Source organism: Aegilops tauschii, chromosome 7 (genome assembly GCF_002575655.3).
Source record: "Aegilops tauschii subsp. strangulata cultivar AL8/78 chromosome 7, Aet v6.0, whole genome shotgun sequence".
NCBI classification, from domain to species: domain Eukaryota; kingdom Viridiplantae; phylum Streptophyta; class Magnoliopsida; order Poales; family Poaceae; genus Aegilops; species Aegilops tauschii.
The window spans coordinates 308,071,054-308,086,185 of NC_053041.3; the positions used below are offsets into that span (position 1 = coordinate 308,071,054).

Sequence of the window (15,132 nt, forward strand, 5' to 3'; positions counted from 1 at the left end):
ACTCGACAGGAATTTCTAAACCAAAATTGCAGCCATTCGATAGGAACTTTGAAACCAAAATTGTAGACATAGATAGGAAGCGTGCGCCGCATTGTCTGGTCCAGACGTAAAATTCAACTCAGTGTAGTATGCAATCAATGCACGGTTCAACACCAAAAACAATGCACCAAATCTTTAACCTCATGAATTTTCCAATCAAAATAAATATCACAGAATACAATTGACTCACATCAAGCTCGGCACAAAGGAATAGACCAAAAGAAACGTTTAATAGATCAAGATTAGAGCAAGTCATGTACATAGAAAGTGATGCATTCCGAAGATCGAAAGCCGTTCAGCCCAAAATGAGGTAGCATTTGAAAACACAAACTTTTGGAAGCAGATGATGATGCTAAGCCTCATACCATGATAGGAAACGTGGTTCTGGTGTTGATGCGCATTATAGCAGAAGTAGCCACTGCAGAGGTAGTAGACAAAAAGTAGCTATTGCTTGGCCACTCAGAAACGTCACCACCCAACCAGGTTGCTCCTGAAGAAAAACACCCAAACGAAACATTGAGATAATTTAAGAGTACTCTAATTTTAATAGAAGTATAGTTCAGATAGACATATTCAGCAACTCAATGCTCATATCTAAGTTCGGATTGTTCAATGGACACTCATATTGTACTTTTTATATCAGACCAAATGAAACATCTGTACATAATTGCAATTAAATTATATCAAACTAAGACAAGAATTCAAAAGGCTGGCATTGCAAAGATCCTTAATCCTCGAGAGTGCATCGATATAAACCACATAACCAAGACCATTTTGTTTTCGAAGAGTTATAAAGAGAAGGAAATGGCTACCCTGTTACAATCCATCATCTCATCATGGAACAAAAAATAAAACGAATTAAATGCCTACATCGAATAGTATGCACATTGGTTATACCAAATCATTAAAGACTAAATTTTGTGCAAGGATGAATAAGAAAAAAACTACACTGGTGTTAGAAAACAGAACAGAGTCGTAGATGGAGAAAATCAAGTGTTACATAATAATTGAGTACTCCCTCTGTAAGCTAATATAAAATCTTTTATATCACTAAAGTAATGATTTAGGTGATCTTATATTAATTTACAGAGGGAGTAACTATTAAGAAGTTTCAGGTTTTTTAATCACACAAATACCTTCATAAATTGTGCTCCACCAAAATACTCTTCTTGCTTCACGAGATTCAAAATCTGATTAATATTACACTAAGCAACAAATTTGACAATAAGGACTTGTGTTAACGAACGAACATCGATGCTATAAAGATGTGACAGTGAATATGTTCTTATATGTGTTTTAGCAAAAGAAATGTGACATTATTTATGGAAACACTTATCTAGATACCATTCCCTATTTTTAGATAGAGCACCTTTCTAAATGCACCCAGAAGACCACCTAGACCACACTCTATGAATAGCCTGGACACGGGACTATCGGATATGTTGCCAAAAGCAAAACAAATAATTCCACTACCAGCAACATTTATTTTTCTCCTAATTCAGCAGCAGCGCAACACGTATATTGCTCAGCCATCTATGTCACTACATCTGACCTCCACTTGAATAATTACTACTAGAAACAAAAATACACAAAATAGGCACATAAATCGTAACCAGCGGAAGTAGGCACAAAGGTTGTGCATGAACAAAAAGATCATCCACCTATCAATGCGCAACCACCACCAGCAGCTCACATGAAAACCAGCACCTGCAAAACAATAAACAGATAAACAACATTATAAATCAGGTGAAGGCGAAGCAAAGAAAAACAAAAGAAAGAAGAGTAAGAAAAATAACATGGGGAAACAAAATCCAGAAAATGAACAAAACTCCAATTTTTCATGTGAGTTGTAGGAAAAAAACAGAATATAACTCCACTTTGTTCCGGGTCCACAACCCAAAACAATCGGGTAACCACAATAGGATCAACTAAGCATGCCAACAATTATACATAATAAGATGAACTCGACGTGGCACCAAGCGCTCCAACTGCGTCAACAACTATAATTTCCTATATGAATTGTAGTTACTTGCGTCTGGAAGCCTGTAAGTGTACACAATAACAACAACTCGTAGGGAATAGCAAGTACAACATCATGTGCCGCTAAAATAATCAGGGCCACCACTACCTTAACAATAAAATCATCTAGTGGTGGAACCAAAATTTCACCAAAGCCTCACACTTTTAACCAGAATTAAACCAACCATTTGTATGTAACTATATGGTATATTCTGCAGCTGAAACAAAACAAATTAGTCTAAGAATCAAGTCATATCACGATGAAATCAATATGTAAATTAGCACTATAGCTTATGAGACAAACAACAAATTATGCATCACCGAGCAATACTATTATGCATAATTCATTTTAAAAGACCCTCGGTTCTAATTTCTATAAGATCTCAAATCTTTGGAGGTAAGTCTCTTCAAATCCGAGCATGACATCTTACCATCCAAGAAAACTGAAATAGGAAAGGAAGACTCTAGATCCGATGCGCCAAAAGTGGAAGAAAACCTCGATTAGTCTGCTCACCTCAACTTAGTTGGAGCCACCGGGTAAGTGGCCAACACCCGGCAAGCGAACAATTCCCGATGGCTCCCACAGCGGAAGAGCTCTCCTTCCTCCCACAAAGTGTCTACCTTGCAAATTGGGCAGGGGTGAGGTAATGCTCACGAATGAGGCAGGGGTGTGAGCAGCGCCGTCGTGGCTCACGTAGGCACAACCCCCGTGCTACCTATGCTAAGCACCATGGAGGAGAAGTGGCAGATGTGATGCACTAGCTTAACGGACGCGGCGGCAGTAGGCAACACCTGTAGTACTATAAAAAATCAGCTTTGTTTAAGGTAGTAACTTCCACGGTCGAAAATATAAGAATTTGGTAATCATAGCCCAACTATTTATACACAATCAAACAAAATCTAGACGGACCATCTAGCCAAACCATAAAAAGTATTTATTCATGTTATCACCTGGAATCAAAGTTCCATTGAAGCATTCAGTTCAGTGATAAACCATGCCATCTTGATTCAGGCCTTGTTGTCGGATTTCGGGTTCCGCAGACCCTTGAGAGGTTCGAACTCTAGGGTGCGTGCGAAGAACTCATCGTCCCCAGTCTGCCTGCTCGCTAATCTCACGGCCTAGCTCAACGAACTGAATGGAAAAGGGACACATCAGTTTACCCAAGTTCGGCCCACCTTGCAGTGTAAAACCCTACTCCTGCTTTGTGGTGGATTGGCCTCGAGGGGCTGAGGGTGAACTAGTACAGTGGGAGAACAACCTCAGGAGGAGAGGTGTTCTTGTGATGGATGAGCTGGTGGGTGCGAGGATGATCTGAATGATCCGTCCTTCTCCATGGTGGTGGCTACGTCCTATTTATAGTCGCCTTGGTCCTCTTCCCAAATGTAGACGGGAAGGGATCCCACAACGACCAAATTCGAAGGGGGACAGCTAGTACATGCTATCCTGACAAAAGTAGTCTTCACCTACAAAAGCCTCTGGTCGTGACGCCATGGTCGGCTCGGCGATGACCTCCGTCCTGCCGTCCTGGCGGTCTTGGTCTTGTTGCACCAGAATGGAAACCTTTGGCTGATTCCTCGGGACTCCGCGCCTGCGCTTGCCTCCTTACCACCAAAGAGGAAACTGGTACACTGCGCTCGCTGGTGCCCGCCTAGCCTTGGTCGTCATGGCTCATGTCATCTGGACCTCACGAGGTGAGCCTTGCATAGAGATCTCCGATACTCGAGAGCCAGCCTAAGTAGGCCGCCCCTCGTGGAGGTCTTGATGTCGTCCGCCTCGCGAGGCTTGGCCCCTTGCGAGGGTCTTGAGCTGTTGATGTTGAAGCTGGGCCGTACCAAGCCGTCGATGGAGCCACGCCGTGGGCCGCAGGCAGGCAAGTCTGGGTACCCCCGTTCCCAGAAGGCCGACAGTAGCCCCCGGGCCCAAGGCGCGCTCGGACTTCGCTTCGAGGCAAACCAAAGGGCAAGTGCGGAGCGCCGCGAGTCCTAATCGCCCGCAGCCTCGGTCGACGTGTGGTGATCGATGGGACATGGGTGTCTCCGCTTTCCCACGCTGCCTCGGCATCTGTTTGACTTGACGAGACTCTGCTGCATGCAGAAGAAAACCATCATTGTGCGGGGTCATGGAGGCCGGCGGTTGGCCTCCCTCCGGCTATAAATGAGGAGAGGGGCGGAGCCCCCTTCGCTCATCTGTATCTTCTCGCCACCCGCTCCTTCTTCTTCCTCTTTGCCTTGCCATCTTGTTGTAGTTCTCATGGCGCCGACGAGAAAGTTCTCCACCGCCGAGAAGGGGAAGGCCCCCTGATACGTCTCCATCGTATCTTCTTTTCCAAACACTTTTGCCCTTGTTTTGGACTCTAACTTGCATGATTTGAATGGAACTAACCCGGACTGACGCTGTTTTCAGCAGAATTGCCATGGTGTTATTTTTGTGCAGAAACAAAAGTTCTCTGAATGACCTGAAACTTCATGGAGATTATTTTTGGAAATAATAAAAAATACTGGTGAAAGAATCAAGGCCAGGGGGCCCACACCCTGTCCACGAGGGTGGGGGCGCGCCTACCCCCCTAGGCGCGTCCCCTACCTCATGGGCCCCCTGGTGCTCCACCGACCTCAACTCCAACTCTATATTCACGTTCAGGGAGAAAAAATCAGAGGGAAGGATCCATCACGTTTTACGATACGGAGCCGCCGCCAAGCCCTAAACTCTCTCGGGAGCGCTGATCTGGAGCTCGTTCGGGGCTCCGGAGAGGGGAATCCGTCGCCGTCGTCATCATCAACCATCCTCCATCACCAATTTCATGATGCTCACGCTGTGTGTGAGTAATTCCATCATAGGCTTGCTGGACGGTGATGGGTTGGATGAGATTTATCATGTAATCGAGTTAGTTTTGTTAGGGTTTGATCCCTTGTATCCACTATGTTCTGAGATTGATGTTGCTATGACTTTGCCATGCTTAATGCTTGTCACTAGGGCCTGAGTGCCATGATTTCAGATCTGAACCTATTATGTTTTCATGAATATATGTGAGTTCTTGATCATATCTTGCAAGTCAATAGTCACCTACTATGTGTTATGATCTGGCAACCCCGAAGTGACAATAATCGGGACCACTCCCGGTGATGACCGTAGTTTGAGGAGTTCATGTATTCACTAAGTGTTAATGCTTTGGTCCGGTACTCTATTAAAAGGAGGCCTTAATATCCCTTCGTTTCCAATAGGACCCCGGTGCCACCGGGGGGGGGGGGGGGGTAGGATAAAAGATGTCATGCAAGTTCTTTTCCATAAGCACGTATGACTATATTCGGAATACATGCCTACATTACATTGATGAATTGGAGCTAGTTCTGTGTCACCCTATGTTATAACTGTTGCATGAATAATCGTATCCGACATAATTCTCCATCACCAATCCAATGCCTACAAGCTTTTCACATATTGTTCTTCGCTTAGTTACTTTACCGTTGCTACTGTTACAATCACTACAAAACTATCACTGTTACTTTTGTCACCGTTACGCTACTGTCATACTACTTTGCTACTAAATATTTTGCTGCAGATATTAAGTTATCCAGTTGTGGTTGAATTGACAACTCAACTGCTAATACTTGAGAATATTCTTTGGCTCCCCTTGTGTCGAATCAATAAATTTGGGTTGAATACTCTACCCTCGAAAACTGTTGCGATCCCCTATACTTGTGGGTTATCAAGACTATTTTCTGGCGCCGTTGTCGGGGAGCATAGCTCTATTCTTTGAGTCACTTGGGATTTATATCTGCTGGTCACTATGAGGAACTTGAAAGACGAGAAAACCAAAATTTATCCTCAACTACGAGGGGAGGTAAGGAACTTCCATCTAGCTCGCCACTTGATTCACCTTCTGTTTTGAGTAAGCTTGCGACACCTAAACCTGCTTCTGCTATTAATTCTGATATGTCGCATGTTATTGATGATGCCACTTCTGCTATGCATGATACTTATGATGAAACTACTTCTATGCTTGATACTGCTGTGCCACTTGGTGAATTTCTTGATGAACAACTTGCTAGGGCTAGAGAGAATGAAATTATTGAAACTGATAATATTGATGAAAGTGATGATGAAGATTCTCCCCCTAGATATGAATTGCCTGTTGTGCCTGAGGGTTATGTTATGGATGAAGAAACTGCTAGAGACTTTCTTGCTTGCAATGATAGAAGTGATCTTAAGAAATTATTAGCTAAGCTGAAAGAAAAATCTCTGAATGCTAGAATGAATATGACCCTGCTTATGCTACTTCACCTATTTTTGTTACTGATAACGATTTTGATTTCTCTGTTGATACTGAGATAATTACTTTGGTTGAATCTGATCCTTTTTATGGCTATGAATCTGAAACTGTTGTGGCACATCTTACTAAATTAAATGACATAGACACCCTGTTCACTAATGATGAGAAAACTCGCTACTATTATATCCTTAAATTATTTCCGTTCTCATTAAAGGGTGATGCTAAGATATGGCTTAATTCTCTTGATCCTGGTTGTGTGCGTAGTCCCCAGGATATGATTTATTACTTCTCTGCTAAATATTTCCCCGCTCATAAGAAACAAGCTGCTTTAAAGGAAATATATAATTTTGTGCAAATTAAAGAAGAGAGTCTCCCACAAGCTTGGGGGAGGCTTCTCCAATTACTTAATGCTTTTCCTAATCATCCTCTCAAGAAAAATGAAGTACTTGATATCTTTTATAATGGACTAACCGATGCTTCCAGAGACCACCTAGATAGTTGTGCTGGTTGTGTTTTCAGGGAAAGAACAGCTGATGAAGCTGAAATTCTATTGAATAATATGTTGACAAATGAAAATAATTGGACACTTCCTGAACCAACTCCTAAGCCAACTCCGAAGAAAAGGGATGTTCTATTTCTCAGTCCTGAAGATATGCAAGAGGCAAAGAAATCTATGAAAGAAAAGGGTATAAAAGCGGAAGATGTTAAGAATTTACCTCCTGTTGAAGAAATACATGGTCTTAATTTATCACCTATTGAAGAAACACATGGTCTTGATAACCCGACACAGGTAGTAAAGGTAAATTCTCTCTATAGATATGATAAAGCTGAAATCCCTCCTACTAAGTTTGCTAGTCAATGCTTAGCTGATATCATACTACTTTGCTACTAAATATTTTGCTGCAGATATTAAGTTATCCAGGTGTGGTTGAATTGACAACTCAACTGCTAATACTTGAGAATATTCTTTGGCTCCCCTTGTGTCGAATCAATAAATTTGGGTTGAATACTCTACCCTCAAAAACTGTTGCGATCCCCTATACTTGTGGGTTATCACCCCAAGGAGGGACCCGGCTTGCCGCGCCCAAGAGAGGGCGAGGCCGCCCCCGCAAGCACGCTGCGACCCCTGCGGTGGCTCCTCAGGGGCGCGGGCGCAATCCTTTGGGGGGCGGCATCGCTTTGGGCGGCCGCGGTGGTGCTTCTTCTCGAGGTGGGAGCCGCCAAGGGCGAGGCAGCTCCTACGACGAGGGGAGGCATGCCATGGTTGCCCGGCCTCCCCTGTCGTGCTTCCACTCGGCGGAGGTGCTCCCGGAGTTCGTCGTGTGGTCGGAGAGGCCGGCCGGCACCTGGCCCCCGCTCCCGCTCTTCTTTGTTGGTGAGCTGCTGGCCGCGGGGCTTAACGGACTCTGGCTTCAGGCTGACGGCTGCTGCAGCAAGGCTTCATGGGTTGGGGTCAAGGTTGCCACCGCCGGAAACGTGTCCTTGGCCTGTGGCTGGCTGGCGTTTGCCCGCGCGTGTGGCCTGAGCAGGAGGTGCACCCTCCACTTCAAGTATGATGGCCTCGTGACTCTCTATGTGAGGGTGTTAGGGGAAGACGGCCGCCATGCAGGATGCTACCCCGAAGACGGCAGCGGCGACGATGAGCTTGGCCTTGACGACAATTGCGACGACGCCGAGGGTGAGGTTGCCCTTGGCGACGGTCGCGCTTCCTCCAACAGTGGCGGCTCCTCCTCCGGCGAGAGCACGAGCAGCAAGGGCTACGACCAGCCGCCACAACGCCAGGCTCGCATCGGGGAAGGTGGCGGGTTGTCCCGTCGCCGCGCTTCAGTGAAGCGGGAGGAAGGCTCGGGCTGAGCCCAGGGGCTACCGGAGCCAGGCCTCGGGAGCTGCTGTGGTCGTGCGGGCTGATTTTGTTTAACCTTTCCTTTCTCCTGCATTTTGAAAAAAGTAGAGGGCCCTGCAGGGGCGTGTAATGAACCATGGTACTTATGCCACCATGCTATGCTTATTGTTCTGATGTTATGTCGTGATATCCATGTTCCGAGTAGGTGCGGTAGGATAACTTAGCTTGATACGCTCGCGGTAGTTTCCCACCTTGCGAGGGCGCGCCCCTCGGCATCTGGTGAAGCCCCCTTGCTGCCGACTTAGGAGCCATTAGCCTCAGGATACATCGTAAAGCTGCAGAGTTGTTAGAAAACTTGACGGGTGCCTTGTTCTTCCTTGTGCGAGCCCTCAGGCATGGGCTAGTCGTGGCTTAGTGCACCGCGTTGCGCTACCCGGGGGGCACGGACTTCAGAGGGTGCGCATATCCACGAGCTCATTAGACTCAGAGGGCGCCTCACGAAGATCAAGGAAGCCGAAGCTCTAGGGCGACAGGGCTTTGGCGAGGTGTGTTCGCGGCGCGGGCAAGCCCAACACATGCACACCTGCCCAGCCCTCGCATGAGGCGCGCGACGAGGAGCGACGGGCAACTACTGCTCTCCCTGAGCCAGGACAAAAAGGCGAGCGAAGCAAAAAGAGAAAATCCAACTTGGCAATCGAGAAACGCTAGAACTCCAAATTCCATTAAGAAGTTGCAAACCAGCTACAGAAAGCAAGCAAATGAACAGCCGCGTCCGGCACCTAGTCTAGTCTTCTCACCAGCGTGGAGCTAAGTGCTGCCACTAGGACATGGGAGGGAGCCCCCGTGAGGCCCGCGGGCGACACTCAGGTGACTCCGGGGCGTGTACAACCCCACTCATTATTACGTGAGAGTGTCACGAGCGGAGACCTTCACAGGCACGGAGCCTTGCTTCATGGGTAGAACTTCCGGAGGTGCTGGATGTTCCAGGCGTTCTGGATGGGGACCCCGTCCTGCGTCTCCAGGCGTGCGGCGCGGGCTTGGAGACACGGGCTATCCTGAATGGGCCCTCCCACATGGGTGAGAGCTTATGCAGCCCCTCCCTAGAGAGCACCCACCTCAGGACGAGATCACTCACCTCGAGCGTCCTGGAGCGGATGTTGCGGAAGTGGTACCGCCGCAGCACCTGCTCGTACCTTGCCGCTCGGAGCGAGGCTTGACAGCAGCGTTCCTCACCCAGCACGAGGTCCATCCCCCGTGTGGCATCCTGGCATGCCTCGTCAAACGCGAAGACCCGCGTGGAGCGATGCTTGACCTCGTGAGGGAGAACCGCTTCGGCTCCGTAGAAGAGGAAGAATGGAGTCTCGCCCATCGGCTTGGTCGTGGTGGTGCGGATGAACCACAGCATAGACTGGAGCTCATCGAGCCAGCCCCTGCCGCAGGCCTCGAGCTTCTTCTTGAAGGTTCTTGTCTTGAGGCCTCAAAGGACCTCCGCGTTGGTGCACTCGGCCTGGCCATTGCTCCTAGGGTGTGCCACTGAGGCGTAGCATATCTGCGTTCCAAGGTTAGCACAATATGTTTTGAAGAGGTTGCTAGTGAACTGCGAGCCGTTGTCGGTGATGATACGATTAGGGACCCCGAACCGGCTAACAAGGCCCTTGATGAACTTGACTGCCGAGCCGGCTGGGATGGTGCAGACAGCCTCCACCTCCGCCCACTTGGTGAACTTGTCGATGGCGACGTAGAGGTAGCGGTAGCCCCCGGTGAGGGAGTCCTAGATTAGGGGGTCCTCGGGTGTCTGGGCTATGTGATATGGGCCGGACTGATGGGCCATGAAGATACAAGGTAGAAGACCTTTTCCCGTGTCCGGATAGGACTCTCCTATGCGTGGATGGTGTGGCGCCCCCGATTCAATCGTACAATAATCATGCACGCAAATGTGTACGATCAAAATCAGGGACTCACGGGAAGATATCACAACACAACTCTAAAACATAAATAAGTCATACAAGCATCATAATACAAGCCAGGGGCCTCGAGGGCTCGAATACAAGTGCTCGATCATAGGCGAGTCAGCGGAAGCAACAATATCTGAGTACAGACATAAGTTCAACAAGTTGCCATAAGATGGCTAGCACAAACTGGGATACCGATCGAAAGAGGCGCAGGCCTCCTGCCTGGGATCCTCCTAAACTACTCCTGGTCGTCGTCAGCGGCCTGAACGTAGTAGTAGGCACCTCCGGTGTAGTAGGAGTCGTCATCGACGGTGGCGTCTGGCTCCTGGGCTCCAGCATCTGGTTGCGACAACCAGGTAGAAGGGAAAGGGGGAAAAGAGGGAGAAAAGCAACCGTGAGTACTCATCCAAAGTACTCGCAAGCAAGGAGCTACACTACATATGCATGGGTATCTGTGTAAAGGGGCAATATCGGTGGACTGAACTACAGAATGCCAGAATAAGAGGGGGATAGCTAGTCATGCCGAAGACTACACTTCTGGCCACCTCCATCTTGCAGCATGTAGAAGAGAGTAGATGGTAAGTTCACCAAGTAGCATCGCATAGCATAATCCTACCCGGCGATCCCCTCCTCGTCGCCCTGTTAGAGAGCGATCACCGGGTTATATCTGGCACTTGGAAGGGTGTGTTTTATTAAGTATCCGGTTCTAGTTGTCATAAGGTCAAGGTACAACTCCGGGTCGTCCTTTTACCGAGGGACACGGCTATTCGAATAGATAAACTTCCCTGCAGGGGTGCACCACATAACCCAACACGCTCGATCCCATTTGGCCGAACACACTTTTCTGGGTCATGCCCGGCCTCGGAAGATCAACACGTCGCAGCCCTACCTAGGCACAACAGAGAGGATAGCACGCCGGTCTAACCCTAAGCACGCAGGGGTCTAGGCCCATCGCCCATTGCTCACCTGCACATTGCGTGGGCGGCCGGAAGCAGACCTAACAACCTCCATTACAAAGGAAGTCACGTTACGCGGTCCAATATGGCGCGCGCCGCTCAGTCGCTGACGTCACGAAGGCTTCGGCTGATACCACGACGTCGAGTGCCCATATCTTTCCCACGTAGTTGGTTAGTGCGTATAGACCAAATGGCCAGACTCAGATCAAATACCAAGAACTCGTTAAGCGTGTTATTTTTAAGTATTCGCGGACGCCGACCAGGGCCAGGCCCACCTCTCTCCTAGGTGGTCTCAACCTGCCCTGCCGTTCCGCCACAAAGTAACAGTCGGGGGGCGTCGGGAACCCAGGCCCACCTCTACAGGGACGGATCCACCTGCCCCTTCAGTCCCCATCACCGAACAGTATCATAAGTAATGTAACAGTATAAAGTATATATCATATGCACGTGATCACCTCCCGAAGTGATCACGGCCCAGTAGTATAGCATGGCAGATGGACAAGAGTGTAGGGCCACTGATGGAATACTAGCGTCCTATACTAAGCATTTAAGGTTGCAGGTAAGGGTAACAACTGTAGCAACAATGACAGGCTATGCAGCATAATAGGATTAACGAAAAGCAGTAACATGCTACGCTACTCTAATGCAAGCATTATAGAGAAGGAATAGGCGATATCTGGTGATCAAGGGGGGGGGGCTTGCCTGGTAGCTCTGGCAAGAAGGACGGGTCGTCAACACCGTAGTCGAACTGGGGGTCGTCAGCAGCCTCGGGGTCTACCGGAAAGAAGTAACGGAGGGGGAACACAATAAATAACAGAGCAATCAAAGCATCACAAAGCATAACATGGCAATACGCGGTGCTACGTGTGCCCTAACGTAGTGCTACACGTTGTAGATGGAGGGGGGAAATATCCGAGGATGATTTCCCCATGTTAGACGGATTCCGGACAGACGAAAGAGAGGGGACGGTTCCATGTTCAGCATGCTAGGGACATGTGACAGATGAACGGACCGCGTATACGGATTAATTTCTAAAGATTTTAAACATTTCTAGAATTTATTTATTTATTTCAAATCAGCATTATCCAGAACAGTGTCTGGTGACGTCAGCATGACATAGAGGAGACGTCAGCGGTCAACAGTCCGCTGACCGGAGTCAAAACTGACCCGTGGGTCCAGTGGGACCCATATGTCATTGACAGTGGTTTAATTAGCTGAGTTAGTTTAATCTAATTAATCTAATTAGTGGGGTGGCCTACTGGTCAGTGGGTAATTAGTGTTTCAACTAATTAATTTAATTAATTAACAGATTTAGTTATTTATGAAAAAATCATTTTAACAGGCGGGACCCACATGTCATAGACAGGGCCCGCCCAGTCATCATAGTTGACTTAGTCAACTGGTCAACAGGGGGGCCGGGCCCACTGGTCAGTGATCCAGTGGGGTGGCCCCAGGTGGTCACGTCGGCGTGGCGCCGGAGAGAGCTCCGGCGAGCCTCTTCTGCGGCGGATCTACGACGGAGCCGGGCGGGATTCGTCCCCCCAGCGTCCATCTAATGCGCGGAAGGGCGCATTCGAAAGGGGGCGACGAGCCGCGTCTAGGGATGGCCGCGGCAGGAGCTGGAGAGGCGGGGAAGGGCGCCGGCGACTAGCTGCAGCGGCGGCGCCTTCGGCCGTTTGACGGGGTCGACGTCGCAGCGTGCGGCAAGACATTTAAGGGCGCGGGGGGCTTCGCCACGAGGCCCTGTGTGCGACGCGAGACTCGGTTGAGCTCGACGACGTCGGTAGCGATGAAGAGGGGCTCCGCGGCGGGGCCAAGCTTCGGCAGCAGCGGCGAGCGAGCTACGGGGGAAGCGTTGCCGGAGAGGGAAGGGAAGGCGCGGGGCTCACCTAGCAGGCGCACGGAGGCCCATCGATGGCTTAGAAGCTGCAGAACGGCGGCGGACCGGGCGGAGCTCGCGGCGGCCGACGGAGACGGAGACGAAGGGGTTGTCGTGGTTGTAGCTCCCCGACCCCGATCAAGTGGCGAGGTAGAAGAAGGCATGGCTGGCGGAGCTCCTAGGCATTCTCCGATGGTGCCGAGAGGCCGGTGGCCGCGCCAACGTCGGCGGTATGGCGACGGCAGCGCCGACGAGCTCGGGCGTGTGGGAGAGGGGCGAAGAGAGGGGGGATCTGGAGGGCAGCTAGGGTTCAACCAGGGCATGGGTGCCCTTGTAGGTCGACGGGGGCGACGTGGACAGCCGCGGGATGGCCGACGCGCGGCCATTCGCGCCATGGACGCGGGTGCGGCGTCCACCGCGACGGTGAACAGGGGGAGGAAGGGGATGGCCCAGGGTTGGGCCAGCTGGGCCAGTTGGGCCGGCACTGTGCACTAGGCCTAGTGCACAATGTCCCCTTTTCCTTTTTTTAACCTTTTCGTTTTCCCTTTGTTTGTTTTATTCCTTTTCTGTTACCTTTAGTTGCTGTTTATTCTAGTGTTAACCATATACCAAAGTGGCACCTAAATGGATGTCACCAATTATGCCACTGCCACATTTATTTTTCTACCCAAAGAAAAATAGTTTTGTAATTAATTATTTTTTAAAAGTATTTAAATAATAGTTTTTGCTACTGTTTTATTCATCTTAGAGTATTTAAGCATCCTATAAAAGTGTTGTTTCTCCACCATAATTACCTATGGGATATTTGGTTCTCTCCGAACATTTTAGTTTTAATATTTAAAAACTTCTATTGTTTGCTTGATTTTGAATTTGAATTTTGAAACGGTTCTGAATCATCGCAAGGTTGACAACAGTAACCGTGGTGACGTGGCATCATTAGCGTGGGATTACTGTAGCTTAATTACCCGGGCGTCACAAATCTCCTCCACTACAAGAAATCTCGTCCCGAGATTTAAGAGGCGGAGTAGAGGGAGAAGGTTCTGGTTACGAATTTCTAGTGAGTGTTCCCGGTCTTGGTTGCTCTTCTCGAAAAGGCCGATCCATAACCTTGATGTCTTCATTTCTCTACTTCAGGTTCTCATGATGAAGTTGGCATCCTCTCTTTGGAAACTCCATCGTACTTACGAAAGAATAAGGGGGTATACCGGAAGAATGGAACTCTACGTGGTTGCTTATCCAGTAGATAATCATTAGGGAACGTGGCGAAAAGGAACTCTCGGATTGAAACTTAAGAAATTATCGGGAGCAAAGTAAGAAGGTGCAAAGTAGAAGTTTCAAGCGCATAGGCAATCGTTCGATGCCTGAAAAAGGGCGTGAAGGGGTTCAGAGTAATGGAAATAAGTGTTGTGTCTAATACCAGAATTGATGATCTTATCGGAAGGTGGCTCGTGAATTACATACGAGGCCACGCGGGAGGAATAACTTTGGGAACAGGGGTGTACAGGAGAGTCAGGATTCGACCCTGTGGAACTGTGGGTTATGGGCCCACCATGTGGTTAAAAGTAGGAAGGGCATTGACATCTTGCACGGTCATGACAGCAAGACATGTCAGAGGGTAGCCTATCAGTTATGTCGGCAACAATGTCGGTACCAAGGGCGAGGGACGAAGAGAACCATTTTCCTGCTCGTTGAAACGAGGCGGACCAGTAGGCAAAGTTCTCGTCCATCGGCGGTTACCGAAATGTCATCAACAAAAGTAACGGGGTCTTACTGACAGGGTTGTACACCGAGGTGTTCACATAAGGAGGGAATTAATACTGCTTAGATCATAATGATCACCAGAAAGGTTAAAGAAAACAATGGAAAGGAAAAGGTGTTTATCAAATTAATAGAACAATGGAAAGGAAATGTGTTTAAACACATATTTCAGGGGTATGTCCTTCCCAAGAGTAAGCAGAGCATCATATCCATGATTGGATAGAAGTAGAAAACCCTTTAGGTAAGGGGAGAGAAATTTCATGACATCACCCATACAACGGTGTTTGGATAATGGACAAAGAAAATTTAGCATTGTTCTTCAAATGCTCTTATTGAAAATCGGAGTACCACAGACATGCTTCGAGATAGCATTGACATGGTCTTCAAGCAAAGATGAGACTTTGGATACAGGAAGGAT

At 48.5% G+C, this 15,132-nt stretch overlaps 1 long non-coding RNA gene across 1 annotated transcript; it reads right to left on the minus strand.

Moving 5' to 3' along the window:
* Positions 1-250: 250 nt before the first annotated feature.
* On the minus strand, positions 251-2,814 carry LOC120968543 (uncharacterized). The gene is made up of 3 exons (XR_005763085.3): positions 2,573-2,814; positions 1,701-1,746; positions 251-529 (listed from the first exon to the last, which is right to left on the minus strand). It is a non-coding gene; the product is annotated as an uncharacterized lncRNA (long non-coding RNA).
* Between the last annotated feature and the right edge of the window lie 12,318 nt (positions 2,815-15,132).